Raw genomic sequence first — 15,317 nt, forward strand, 5'->3', positions numbered from 1 at the left:
TGTCATGTATTTAAGTTACGTTATTGTAAATTTTACACCTCAACAGTTATCTCAATATTAATTATTATGGCGGCCTCCGTGATGTAGTGGTCAAGACGCTTGACTCACGCATGGAAGGTTCCGGGTTCGATTGCCGGTGAGAACACAAAAAATTAAAAATGTGATTTTTCTCAAGCCTGGGTGCTCTGTGATGTAATTCATCACTGTAATTAGGCCTCCTGGCCTGTTGTGGTGCAAAAAAATGTAATGTAATCAAAGTTATTTTCTATATTAACTTGTACAAAGTAAAAACATGATAGTTTACATGCTTTACAAATCGTCGAAATAACACCAGACTTCACCACACCATAACACATTCAATACCAAGTAAACCAAAATTTATTTTTTTTAATGAAGAAAATTTCATTTTACATAAACTTAAATATTAAGACAGAGATAAGAAGCATTTCATAAAAATAAACAAAGTATTTATAAAACTTTTGACCTGTCATTGGCAAGTTTAATTGGCAATTTACACTCCGGGTAACATTGACCATTCAGTCTATGTGTGAACATCCGTATTCCTTTAATTCTTTCATCTGTTAATTTTCGTGAAGTTACAAAGCTGAAACCTGAGATTCATCATACTGAGTTATTTCATCTTCTGTCAGGTCGACAGTGTGTTAAATAACCACTTGAATGACTAGTCAGAGGTCCTGTAAATGCCTAGATTCCATATTCCTTTCTCTAAAATGCTCTTCATATCTGTTGTTATCTGTAAATCTTAATAACTCTCACTAGAGGATGAAATCCAGTCCTTGTGTATATTTTTTTTTCCTTTCTTCATGTACCTATATAATAACAGAAAAAATATACAAAACCAAAAATCAAGAGTTTAAATATATTACTTAAAAATTGCGAAATAAATATAAAAAAAGTCAGCACTTTCAAAAAAAGTCATTAAAATAAAAAACACAAATAACATTTAAAGAAAACATAATCTAGAAATCATAATATATTTTGAGTTGATAAATGCAATAAAAATTCATTTATGTTATAACCAGAAAATCTAAAACCAAATATATCCGTTTTATTCTCAAAATAATTTGAGCTTAGGTCTGGGGATACCCGAATGCATAGTGTAAGGAAAAATTAAAATGAGATCTATGGCATATTAAATGAATACTAGTAGGTAGCAGTCGGCTATCACCGACTGCCAAAATTATGCATTTCGACTATTAAGATCCTGTTTTTCGACCTGTAAGTCGCAACCTACAAGAAAAAAGCCTTGCTAAGGTTTATTTATTTATTTATTTATTGGGGATATCAACAGTAATACATGTAACAAAAATATAACAAATAAAATATACCGAGAATAAAACCAATGACAGATATCCACAGAAATACATTAAATACACGTACAATACATACTAGTGTGTTTGTGTGAGTGTAAGTGTGTGACAGAGTGGGTGAGTGGGTATTATATTGGAATGAGGGTGGAAATGTGTGTAAATGTTATTGAACAAATATAAATATATATAAAATGTTAAGAATTAGAGATAAAAATAAAAAAAATAATAAAATAAGAAAAAATAATTTACTTTATTATTGAGACTAAGTATAAGACAAAAAATATGTTTTAAGATGGATCAATGAGGGGAAAGTCCAAATTATGATTACGAGCAAAACGTATAAGTGGATAGTTCTGGGCATAGTTCGTATGAACTGCTGGCACATGAAATAGAGAGCTCGACGCGTGACGGGTATGGTAGCCAGGGACATTTAATGATAACTCCGACATAAGAGCCGGACTATCAAGGCGTCCACTAAGTATGTCATGAAGCACCCCCATGTATAATAGGAGAAGGCGATCTTTTAAAGTAAGCAAGTGGTGCTTTTTGTAGGAAGACATATAATTGAGATCGGTATTCCTGCATCTCCTGTTAAGATGTCTAAGAAATGTCGCGATCATAAGCATAGCGAAAGTGTAATGCAACGGTTTTAGGTCCTACACTAAAAATGCAATAATTTCAGTGAGGAGGCTGTGCTAACTGAAACTAAAAATGCCATAGATAGGGACATAGCCGAATACCGAATATTTGGCCATTCTCTCGGCCGAAGCGCCAAACATTCGGCAGCCGAACGTTTGGCAAAAATGTGTGCATTTCGCCCGTGAAGGTTACGGGCCTGTCTCATTGCGGTGCGTGCGGGGGTGACAAAGCGGGCGTAATTGTTTCATTTGCGAGCATATTTGTTCATTATTACATCAAATTGTGCAGACTTATAGTCCTTATAAGTAATAATTATTAGAAATAAGTTAATATTGGTTTATTATACATCATGGCACCATTTCATAAAAAAATCGCCTATTCGGGTACATTTTGAGATTTGAAGTGAAGATGATAAACTGGCTGTGTGTTTGCTGTTTAACCACAAGATTTCGCGTGGTATTATTTATCGGGAAAAACGCAATTGTTTACTATCAACAAATTCTGAAAAAAATGTTTTAATTCATTACAACTTACCGTACATAAATTTTATGTATTAAACAAATCGTTTGTGATTAAAATAGATACATTTTTTATTAAGATGTACGTTTTTTTTTCATACTATAGTATTCGGTATTCGGCCAAATACTGCTTGCTGTCACGCCAAATACCGAATATAAAAAAATGTAGTCGAATACCGATTAGTAGTCGAATATCCAGGGTATTTCTAGTCGAAACGTCGTTATGGTTTTCAAAACACAAACAATAAAATTATTTTCTGGATGTGGCGAATGGTACTAATCGTTTCATAGCTTTAGAATTAAAACTCAATTTTAAGGATGCCATTCAAACCTTATAGAGCTGCTGCTGACGGTTCGCTGCGCCCGCTCCTACCTTGCATATAACGTCTCGGTTGATAATAATATGGTCTCAATCACAGATATATTAAATACATCTATTCAGTTGTCTCAATAGAAATAAAAATGAAAATAAAATTATGGCCCGGGTTAAACGTATTAAAAAAAAAAACACTGCTACTAACTTAGGGAATATCTCACCTCATGTGGAGTCCAAATCACTGAAACTCTCTTAAGTCCGCTTCATATCAACGAGTTGTACAGGATTCTGAGTGTACTGGGATTCTCGAAAAGTCTGCCCGTGCGGAGAATAAAACCCAACATTTTCAGTGCAAAGTTACATGTTGTCTCAATATGAGCATAAAAAGTGAATATTTAGTGAAGGCGTACATTGAGATTTTCATGGTAGTTTAAATAGTGAAGAAAAGTCAGTAAGTGGTTACATACAAATATTTACTATCATTTTATTGAAACGGTTTACTATAAAGATGATGATGTAATAACTTATATTTAATTATACTTGCATACCTTTGTTATTATTAAGTATTATTTTTAACTAATTTCACATACATTTTCTGTATATTTTGTGTTTATTATTTAGTATGTTAGCATGTTTTTCATTTTTTTTTTTTGTAAATGCCTTTTGGACGTTAATGAGCAAAATAAATAAGTTATTCATTTAAAAAATAATTTATGCAAAACTAAATTATCCTTACACTGTATAATATTCATCAGTCTGAAGATGCTTATTAGAGGGTGAAAGTGCTAATTGGTCAAAATAAATACGTGGAAGTGTACCAAGTATTTTTTAAATCAATAATTTATGTGTAAATATAAGTTATTACATCATTACAATTGAATTCCATCAAGAATTGTCAATAAATAATTTTAATGAAATAAAGATAATGCTTTAAATGTTAATGATATATCGAACCACTCATTAGAAGTGATTACTTGTTTTAAATGCATAGTGAATGTGAATCTAAAGCAATCTGACATTTTCCCAAACACGTCTTTTTTCGATTATTTTTTTGCATACCCAAGGCATATTGCATAACGTTTGTAGCAGAGGACCTATATTCGTGTTTTTTATAATATTTTTTGCGGTTAACATTAAGATATGGTTTCTCAACGCTCGAAGAACATGTTTAATATAATGTTTCAATGGTACGATTCTTTTTGACGACCTGAATTAAATGTGTAATAACTGAATTGAAATGATAACTCTTGTCAATCACCCGATCGTATGAATGAACCCATTGTTCGTTTTTTATGGCAAATTTGATAATGTGGTAAATCAATTTTTTAATGAAAGATGTTTCTCTTGAAATAGAGATTGCACATTCATCATCATCATACACCTGTCCGCACCCAAAAATACGTAGGGCCATGCATTGAAACACTCAACGCAGCGTACATAGTAACACGGAGGTAAGGTGATCAGCGTTACGCTTCAGATGCTAGCCCAGAAACATGTCGCATTGTAGAATAACCATTTTATTAATATTTCAGAATATCACCAATTGCACATTGTTACAAAAAGCACTTAAATTACTGTTAACACCTTTTTTCCTTTTTTTTAAATCTTTGTTTTTAGTTCTATGACAAACATATTCTTATCTTATATTTATTTATAAAAAAAAAAAATATCTCTCATTGAATACATTTTTGTTTTTTTTTGAGGTTTACCTTTTCTTTATTTTCTTTCTTATTTTATTTTCATTTTTTAGATCTTAATTTTAATAGGTACTTTTAATTTTCTAATTATTATTTTTTTCTGTAGATATGAATTAAAATTTTCGATTAACTTTGTTTTATTATTTATCTAGTTTTGATAACATTTACGAGCACACACTATTTATATTTGTGTTTAATTTTTTTCTTATATTTAAAAGTAAATAGTAAATTGTAAAAGAAAATTGCTATTCTTTAATTTTAATTGTATTATTTTACTAAATTTTCTTACTTTATTTTATTTTTTTATTTCTTTAAAATATTTTTATCTGTTCATTATTTTATTTTATTTTATGTTTATTATTTTATACGTATACCGTATTATGTCTGTAATCTTTTTATTTGACAGCCAAAAATAATGAGTCTTAATTTATTTTCAAATAATTTATGGGGCACGTAAAATATATCAATAGATAAAAAAAAAAAAATTAAAGTTAGAACAAGAACGATAGAGGAAAGAGTGTTGTGTATAGTTAGTGCTACAGACTGGCAGATGGAACAAATACTTATTTTTTGTTACGCAAAAGGGGACATAGGAATTAATTTTGGATAGTAGGTTAAAGTAGTCTACTTTATTTTTTAATAATTTATGTGAATAGCATAATTCAGCTACAGTGGGTCTATTTTCAACGTTAAAAAATCCATTTTGTTTAGCAGATTGCCTGTGAGTACAGAGCGTTTTATTATTTTTAAAAACTAGGTATTTAAAAAAAAATCGTTGAACATTTTCAATCCTTCCTATTTGGTTTTTTCAAAGGTTTGGAAATCCTTAAAATGAAGCCCAGCATTTGGTAAGCTTTTTCAACAATATAATTTATGTCAATAGGCACGTCAATGCAGCTTTTTTTAAGGGATAAGTAAATAATTATCATTTTATATTATACTTGTTATACTGCATTGAACTCGATAATAAATATAAACATTGGAAAATGAAGTAATTTAAGAAGCCTTGATGAAACCAAAGAACGTTGGAGCCAAAATGTGTTCAGTTTTAAACAAAATAAGTCGCCAATGCAAAAATAAATTCTTGTACAGTGTTCCAACTACACGGCGACCAATAATGTCGTCAATTTAAAGTTTGAAGCTCTTTTTTTAACTTAATTTTTTAAATTTATTTTTCAAAAATGTCAACTTAATATTTTTAAAATTTAAATTCTGTTGAATGACGAATTTAAGTGCTTTTTTATTTTTTTATTTTATTTATTAATGGACTATTAATCTAAGCAAAAAAAAAGATAAGATAACATTTTGCATATCATATTATCAGCGCTATGATTTTTTTAAAGTTTTGTATTTCTGAAAAAACTCCGCGTGTGACGTCAGTGGTTCTTTTCAGTCAGTTTTTCCGATTGGTTCGTTTATGTTAAGCAAATCGATATAATCCACAGCTCTCATATCATTGAGCGGTTCATATAATGCGTTAATATTGTGCGTTTTTATTAAAAAATATTTTTTTATGATTTTACTCGTACATTTTCTCCCTTTCATTTAATTTAATGCTCTAATATTTACCGCACGCAAGAAAACAATTTTTGTATCCAATTCCCCGTAGGGCTGAAGTTCCTCATTGTAAGCATACAACTCGTCAGCTTGTTTTTATATATTGCTTTGATTGTTTCATGCTACATTAATAATAACTTTATTTGGAAAACATTACATATTTTACTATATTTGATATTTCTTAATATTATTTTATTTACCTAATTTGTAATTTTGAGAAAAAATGACAACCATACTGATTGGTCTAGTGCTACCAACTTTATTTTTTAACCAGCGGGCGCTATCGCCTAAGAAGATGCTCACTGTACCATCATCATTATTCCATGTGTCTAAGAAGACCCTCTAGACATATATGTCGCCTGCCAGCTCCTAAACATCCCCTCAAGTCAGATTCGCATTCCGCAGTTCTGACATGAACTGCCACCAAACAGTCAGCAGCTGACGTCCAGGGCGTTGCGAACCTCATGCATCGTAAAGTAGACAAACGTGGTTAAGGCTCTCAGGAGGCATCCGCAGTAGCTCAGCCAACCGAATCGCCTTCGCTCCATGACAGTTGTCACCGGAATTTGCTGCATCCATTCTCTTATTACTTCGTTCCTTACAAATTCAAACAACCGAAGATCTAAAATTCTTCTGAGGCACATACTCTCAATGCACAATATTTTGCTGTTTTGGGCCATAGTGCTAGTGAAGCGCTACGATTCGTATCCGTGGAGGAGAATAAGCACTATGCAAGCGTTATATATGCGGAATCTTATTTTTGCTAAGTAAGTATCCGAGATGCCTACTTAAGATTTGTTAGTTTTTTAAAGAGATAAATGATAAAACAAGTTCTATAAATAAATCATTATTAAATTTCAATTGGGAAGTTTGATTGACATGTTATATAAAAATCTTTCAGAGTTTGGATTTTATTGGTACTACAGAAAACGTTATTTATCATATTTAATTTATGTTTATTAATTAATATATCATTATGTTTGTACCCAGTTCTAACTTTTTTCCCTGTTAAAAAAAAACCTGCTGACAAGCCGCTTTCATGGTTAAGGGGGATTTTTTTATATTTTTGTATGATTCGTGTATTTAACGTATCTCATTTATTTTTAATGATGTATCTAAAGATGTTACGCGGGCAAAATATGGGCGGCATTTAATGTTTACTGACTAAATAAACGATATCCTTGGAGCCGTCATCTATTTGTGTCAAAGAAATTTTAAAGTAAAATAACATTTTTTTACAAGAAAAACTTGTTTTTTACAAGTTTATTAAATTGAAGCGGAAAACAACTTGCGGTCATCCTGTGATAGTATTTTGGCAGCTGAAATCGACGACCGTATTGCTTTATTGCGTTTTTCAAGGTAATCACGTTTGCCTGGCCACTTTTGGTCCATTAAAACATATTAATTTATCATTCAATTTCGGTAAAATTACGAACAAATACAAAAACCGGATGGTGGCCCGGAGCATGTCGCGGATTGACGAGAGATTCGAACCACGCACTACTCCAACTTAATGCCTAGTTTTTAAAGTGATTTCTGATCACTCAATTAAATGCTTTTATTGTATAGAAATATGCGAATTTCGCTGAATTCGCGAAGCTGAAGAAAGACACTAGTATTAATTTATAAGCAGTTTTGGTCATTGTTATGAATTATTTACAACTGAAACAAAATTGAAACATTTTGTAAATAGTGCATGGCCACGGTGGAGAGCGTTTTTCAGTGTGGACTGTGCCCGCAAGCGGGTTCCGCGCGCGTTTTGACCACGCAGTTTGCGTGGAAGTCAAACCAGTTTCTTCAGGGTGTTTCAGGGCTTGACTGCAAAACTTCAGAGGAACATTCTTCATGGTAAAATTTTACATAATATAAGAAATTGTTTTCAAAAACTATTTTTTTTAAGACAAAAAATGAATTTAAAAATGGTTGTATTGTTTGTTTGTTTTTGAAAATGGAGACAACCTCTAATGTTTCGGACTAGCATTCTTTACGCTAAACTCAACCCTTTCCCACCCAGCCGTTTCCATAGTCCGTGTCCGGTATATATTGCTTCGCTAGCCAAATACGTTTGTAAGTTTTTAAACTAAAAAATGCGATTTTCCAAAAAATTCATCGGGATATTTTTAAAAGTAAATCCTAAAAAGTTTATTTTAAAGTTTTGCTGTATGGCCCTAAAAGCAAATATTGCTTTCATTTGTTGAATAATAATCCTTTGGTTTGGCACGATCTATTTTCAAGATATTTTTTAAATATTGTTTTATGTTAAAAAATCTAATTGTTTGGCCACAAAGTTAATTCTTTAAATATGTATGAATGATTTAATTATGTACTAATACGAATGTTTGTTAAAACTTCATTTAACGATAGAGAAACAAAAATATTACAAAATTTTATTATGCCTATTTACACTATAGTAGCACTTGGTTTCACAATATATCTTTAATCTCGTATTTATGATTTGTAAAATAAATAGGTTCTGCAAGATATTTCAAAGTTGTGGGCGCAGAATTATTTAATTTTACAAGTCATCCCACTTCATTTGCCAAGGAACTTTAGAAATATCAACTTCATTCATTGCAATGAAACTTGTACCCAGTATATCAAAAGGTTGAGTGACAGAATTTGAATTATCTTCACATCTTTTGTTTTAAATAAATAAAACGTTAATAATGTTACACATCTTAAAAGGGCTGTAACGAATTTCTTAGATTCCATATTTTTTATGGGCGGAAAAGAGTATAGTTGCATTTTTTCTCATTTTACGATTATATATAAAATGTTTCTTGTGTATTAAACACTGATTTACATTACCCTTATACGACTACTCAAAATATAAATAAATAACTTTACCCTTACTAAACTTTCTATTAAATAGGTGTGCGCTTTTGTGTCTTATTTTCAGTAGCACAAATAGCACAAAATGGTTTCAGTAACAAAAGTAGACTAATTATCATCATTCATTGAGTGGTACAAATAATATAAATGAGTTATTTTAGAATATTATTATGATTACTCATTTCAGTTCCATCTTTGATTTTCAATTTCAAATTTTTCAATTTCAACATCAATTTTTATAATTTTATTTATTCATATATACGAGTATGTTCATTACAAAATGATATATCTTAATTCATAAATATAAAAATATTTAACATGATAGCGGAAAAAAGGCTTTTTGTGGGCCCCTGGTGAGAGACATAACTGAGCATTTTGAAATATTGAAAAATAATTTGTTCGTCTTCTCTATTCAGATACGTTGATTGAACGTATAATTATTTCTTCTGGAGAATACGAAAATCATCTATTGTTTTAGCCCTCAAAAATAGCTTAAAGACATCCGCAAATAATAAAAAACGCGAATTGACTACAACTTTTTAAATATTGTTGATAAAAATAGAGAACAGCAATGAGCCCAGGTTGAATCCTTAGGAGACACTCAAATAAGTACTAAAAAATTTTTGATGCAAACAAGCCATGTGAAACGTATTGATTTTGGTTTCGGAGGTAGCTTGCCATTAATTTTAGCATTCCATCCGACAAACCGATCTCACTCAGCTTGTTTAACAAAATATCATGCTCGACTTCAATGGTTCAAGGTATTTGGAATATTTCTGTTATTTGTACAAACTTCTCAAATGCGGTTACACAGATTTAATGATCTATATTTACAGATTTTTTAATAACCTACTTTGCAAAATCTCACTTTTGTGAATAAATATTTGGTCTTATAAGGTTTCTCTTACTCTTCTGAAAAGTTACACATTTACAGTCAAACTTATATGTTCGCCCACCAAAGATGTAATATCCTGATATAATATTACATTACAGTAGCCTTTTCACCAATGTGTGCAGACAAGGGTCTGATACAGGGCATATTTACACTATAGCACTTTACACTCATTTAAAAGATTGCAGAATTTCTCGCCAATTAATGTCAAGCAAAAATTAGTCTAGAGCTTACTTCTTCTGCTCCTTGATTATGCAGATATATGTTATCCAGATGCTAATTCAGAAATGTTTGATATGTTGGAATGATTACAGAATGATTTTTTATGTCATATCTTTAATTTTTGTAAATTCGACCACATAACCTTATATCGCACGCAACTACACTGGCTCAGTATTAGGCATATAATAAACATCACATTATTTTACTTCGTCACAATATTTTTAATATTTCAGTTCGCTTGTTTTTTTTTAATTTAAGAAGGATCTTCCAACCACTTTTTTTATTTTATTTTATTTAGAAAAAACAACAGTTGTTTCATAAAAATCAGTTAAAGTTTTACACAAATATAATGAGAGAACATGTTACACAGTAAAGAGAAAAAAATATTTATTACATTAAACTCTCTATCGCAACATGAACTATCTCTTCGCTCTAGTAACGATATAACCCTTTTAATACCTTTTTATCGCTGTAATTTTTGCGCCTCTTCTTTCACAATAGAAACTGCTCAATTTAAAGATAATCTATCTACTAATGTCAGAAACGCCCCTTGTTTATTTACATTCAAATCACGAAAAAAATTACACTTTCTGAATCTTTGAGTTTTTCTTTTCTCCTCCTTCTTTCCTTTTTTCCTTCCCTCTTTACCCTTTTCTCTCTTCATAGTAAAGTGCAAATATTTAGTCATTTTTTATTTCTTAAAAAAATATAAATATACATTTAGGTTTTGTTTCATAACTAAAACTATAATATACCTACAATTTCATATACCATTGATTTTCTTAAATAAAACGGTTTTAGTAGGTAGAAAGAAATAGCCTTATGGAAATATGCCAGCCCTTATAAGTATAGTGGTATAATTCGCATGGGAATACCATCCTTATTCCTAAGTTAAGCAAGGTTTATGAGTAAGACCCTAAATGCAAATTAATGATTTATATAAATCAATGATAAATATTATATGATGCGATATTAGTACTCAGAAGATCGTGCTAATTCTGTCACGATTTGATGACAAGATTATTTGCCGTATAACTGCAAAATAAGTTATACAACTTGGTCATGTTTACACATTATCAAAACAACGAGTATTTCTGTATGAAATAACGTCAATTTTCATATCATAGTAAGTTTGACCTACATAACCCACTTAGTTATTTCACGAAATTATGTCATATGAAATCGAGCATTATTTTTATTAAGCCTTCTTGTTTGTAATAAAACTGATCGTAACTTTTTATCTGATCATTTCGTACAGTAAAGTGTATGTTTATGATATAATCATTTCAGAACTTACGTCATTTAACACCTCGGCTGAATTTTAAATTTCGTAGTAAAACAAGTGATGAATTTAAATGTACCCACACTTATTTACTCATATGAAATATTTTGTAATCCTTTTCATTACATTGAGCAAATAAAAAAATAACTTAACGTGAAAATAAACGGTTTAAACTAACAGAGATTTGTTATGCATACACATATTTCAATAAATATTGTATACGTTTGTACATATTAGTGGCAAACGGTGATTTAATTTACAGGTAAGTTAGAAAAAAAATTGTACCTGCATAGTATTTATTTATTTATTTATTTGATTTATTTGGATAACCAACAGCTATGATTATCTTATATATATAACATAACAAATAACAAATAAGCCAATTACAGGTTTTTACAAGTAGCATCACAGTAAGTTAAAAAAGATTCTCGAACAAAAAATGAATAGTAATTTAATGTAAATTCAAAAGAAAAGAAAAAATACTACGAATTATTTCGAAAGCAAACGCCGTACGTCATTAAGATTATTTGCAAATAAATCTATGTTAAATGATTTATTTATTATATTAAAGTTAAACATTATTATTTGTTTATTCATTAACTGACATTGTTCATTAATACAATTCATAGGGTATTAATATTACAATATAAGAACACTAAATATTATTTCAAAAAGAAAATAAGCATTGATAAACAATAAGGACATCAAGACAAGATCTGGACTATTTATTTAGTGCTCATTTAAATCTTTGTAAACTTAAATAATAAATATTATTTGATACAATAATATGACTGCTCGAAAGTAATGATGTCATAATATATCAACTGTATCATCTCAAAGAAAAATAGCACTAAAGAAACAATGTTATAAATGCTGTTTTCCAAATCAAGAATCTTAAAATAATTTTGTGTAATCTGCAAGCTTTTTTTGGAAGAAAATAACCGAAATTGAGTTTAGGAGCTTAAAATATAGCTTACTTATTCGTATACAGAAATAAGCAGGAGCAATCGGTTAATTTCTCGGCTCGCTGCTGACGCGGGCCCGTTTTGCTAATTTTATTTTTAATTTTCTTAAAGAAAATTACAAACGGTGGGAATGATTCCTAAGAAATGTCAATTATTTGTTTGTTTTTCTTTAAATAAAGTTATTATGAAACATTATTATGGATAGTCAAATATGAAGGTAAGCTGCAGATAATCGCTTATTTGGACAATCCGCCACATATTAATATTCTTGATTTTTATATTCATTTAATTAAAACTAATTTAAATAATGATTTTGTCTTTTCGTTCGGTAAACATTTTTTTTGTATGTGCATGAGTGTCCCACACAAATAATACAAAAAAATATGAGTGTATTCTATACGAACTGTTTGTTTACCTGTTTTAGTTGGCCTCGTAGTGTAATGGTCAGCGCATTTGCCTACCATGCAAGAGGTCTTGGATTCGATTTCCGACATGGTTGAAATGAAATATTATTTTAAACAGTGTTTTTACAAAAATATATTTCATAGTCCCTAGATTAGTACCTGAAGCGTAAAACTAATCACCTTACCTTCCTATAACAAAAACTATTAAGATACATTGCAATTGGTGTACCAATGCAGTGCCCTATGCATCATTAGGTGCGGAAAGGGAATTATGATAATGATGATGTTTGTTAACATAATAAGAATGAATTTACAAATTGAAATTAAAATTACAGTTCGATATTCAATATTTAAAAAACTGGATTAAATGTTAAATATTCAAGATCGATTTAAATTACATTTTTACACCAGTTGATAATCAATATTAAAGAAAGTCGGATAAATAAGCCATAAGTTTGTGCTGAAAGGCAAGCCTAAAAGTGGTCGTAAGCCAAGAAAAGCAAGTCAAAATTAGTCTGTAAGCGTCGTCAGCACCAGCGGGGGTATATTTCACAATACTCGAGAGGTCACGAAAGCTCCCCAAGAAGCAATGCTAGACGTAGTTTGCGAGGATTTCTGGCTACGAGAGGAAGATGCTGAAATCAAAGACGTGAGGAGAATTCTTTCGTGAATATGATACATGCATACATCTTTATCTACGTACATATATTTTATAAACTTTTCCCCGGTTAGCGCAGAAACTTTTACCATAAGAATATTTTTTTTATGTTTCCGTATCCGCGTGGGGTGATTTCTGGGGATTAAATCGAACCTGAACCATAGACGATTGTTTACGTCTTTTTGTCTTTTTTTGACGTTAAATTCTGAAAAAGGAAATTGAGCAAAGATCAATCTGTTAGTTAGAGGTTTCGCTTATCAGGCCTGAGGTTTAAGATTTACTTCCCGGCAAGAATGAGATGAAATATATATTCAATATATTATGGTCCCTGGACTGGATATGAAGTGTAAGAATGATCACACTGCCTACTTATATACAATGATAAAGAAACGCTTCAATTTATTTATTTATCATCATATTATATGCACAAAAGTCAATTTTTTTTATTTTTATTTATTTATAAAATTATACACATTACAAGAAAAAACAATAACGTATACCTTTTGTATAACTAAATAACGTAATTATCAATTCATTAATGAAAAATAAATAACAACTGTCAAAAACATGAAGTATATAAATTGTTTTGATAGAAATAGTATTTGAATTTAATTGTTAAAAACAATTATACTGATTAGAGTAATATATATATATATATATATCTTAAATGCAACAATATTTCTTTTAAATAAATAAAAGTTTTGTCAAATGCTATACATTTTGTCTACGATTCACAAAAATCTGCAGCACGTTGCATACGATATATGCAGTATTCAGGTTGTATATTATAAATTCCGAGTCCTGTGGTTTTGTGGTTCCTACCCTAACGTGTAGGATGCTAAAACCACCCCTACCGCTCTGAGGGCAAAACCGAGAACCGGGATGCAACTGCGCCAACCGCAGTGCTGCTACCACTCGACGACCAGACCTTACGTGAGACTCGTAGAGAGGTACTCAGGAATTAAAGCAAAAAAGACCACAAACTCCAAATAAGTGTCATTATTTATATAAAAGTGTTAATCGGGTTGTGGTCTCGTGGCTAGTGTCTCGGACTCACGGCTCAAAGGTCCATGGTTCGAATCCCACTCTACCCCAACTTGATTCCCATTTTCTAATAAAAAAAAATTGCAACTCGTTGAATTCGTTGGCGGCCTCCGTAGTGCAGTGGTCAAGACGCTTGACTCACGCAAATAAGGTTCCGGGTTCTATTTGGTTGATTAACAAAAATAACAATTACTTTATCTACTACATACACAGTTAGGTAATAGATTTCTCTGGATCATGTCTAGTCTGCCTAACTAGGTTTAACCTGTTTTAACGCAGACATGTTTATGCAAAATAAACAAAAAATTACTACCTACTAGTTTATTTACAATACAGTTATCAATATAAATTTACACTATTTATTATGTAACGTTTTTAAGTAATTTTTTTGATTTTTCTAGACGTACACCCAGTAACTAATTTAAAAAAAAAAGATTAAATTAAATCCGGGTAATGGTTTTGCAATGTTTGGGTAACATATTGAATATTTTGGGGTCCAAAAATCTAAAATTTATTTGCCTGAATTCAGAGTTTGAGGTAGACCCCATGACTCATCCTTTAGTTTGACTTCTGGTAGTAAGGGAGTGTTCCTTTTGGGATTTGATAGAATAATTTGTCTTCACAAACATTATTATTCTAAAAATATATGATTGCCTTATAAATGGATGTATGTTTTTTTTTTTTAATTTAAAAGAAATATTTGCGTTCCTATGATTTACTCAAATATTAAATTTTGACGGCCATTTTCAACGAGTTGTAAATAACTCACTGTAAGAAAATGGGAATCAAGTTGGGATAGAGTGGGATTCGAACCATGGACCTTTGGTCCATGAGTCCGAGATACTAGCCACAGGACCACAACCCGATCATTCTAACTTGATTGTTCTTAATTTTATTTATTGGTACAAACACAAGACAAAAACCAAAACAAAAAGCATAGGATCCCAAGAAGCCATTGAA

General features: G+C 30.6%; 1 protein-coding gene and 1 long non-coding RNA gene across 2 annotated transcripts in view; both read right to left on the reverse strand.

The window, feature by feature from the left end:
* Positions 1-15,317, reverse strand: part of Cht7 (chitinase 7) — a 191,740-nt gene that overhangs the window by 96,797 nt on the left and 79,626 nt on the right. The gene's annotated exons all lie outside the window — the stretch shown is intronic.
* The window catches only part of LOC148279502 (uncharacterized), a 49,804-nt gene continuing 35,188 nt past the window's right edge, over positions 702-15,317 (reverse strand). The window contains exon 3 of the long non-coding RNA XR_015822859.1: positions 702-830. This is a non-coding gene — a long non-coding RNA (uncharacterized LOC148279502). The remainder of the gene's footprint in view (positions 831-15,317) is intronic.

Source organism: Micrasema longulum, unplaced genomic scaffold (genome assembly GCF_059751315.1).
Source record: "Micrasema longulum isolate JH-2025_06_02 unplaced genomic scaffold, ASM5975131v1 h1tg000715l, whole genome shotgun sequence".
NCBI lineage: Eukaryota > Metazoa > Arthropoda > Insecta > Trichoptera > Brachycentridae > Micrasema > Micrasema longulum.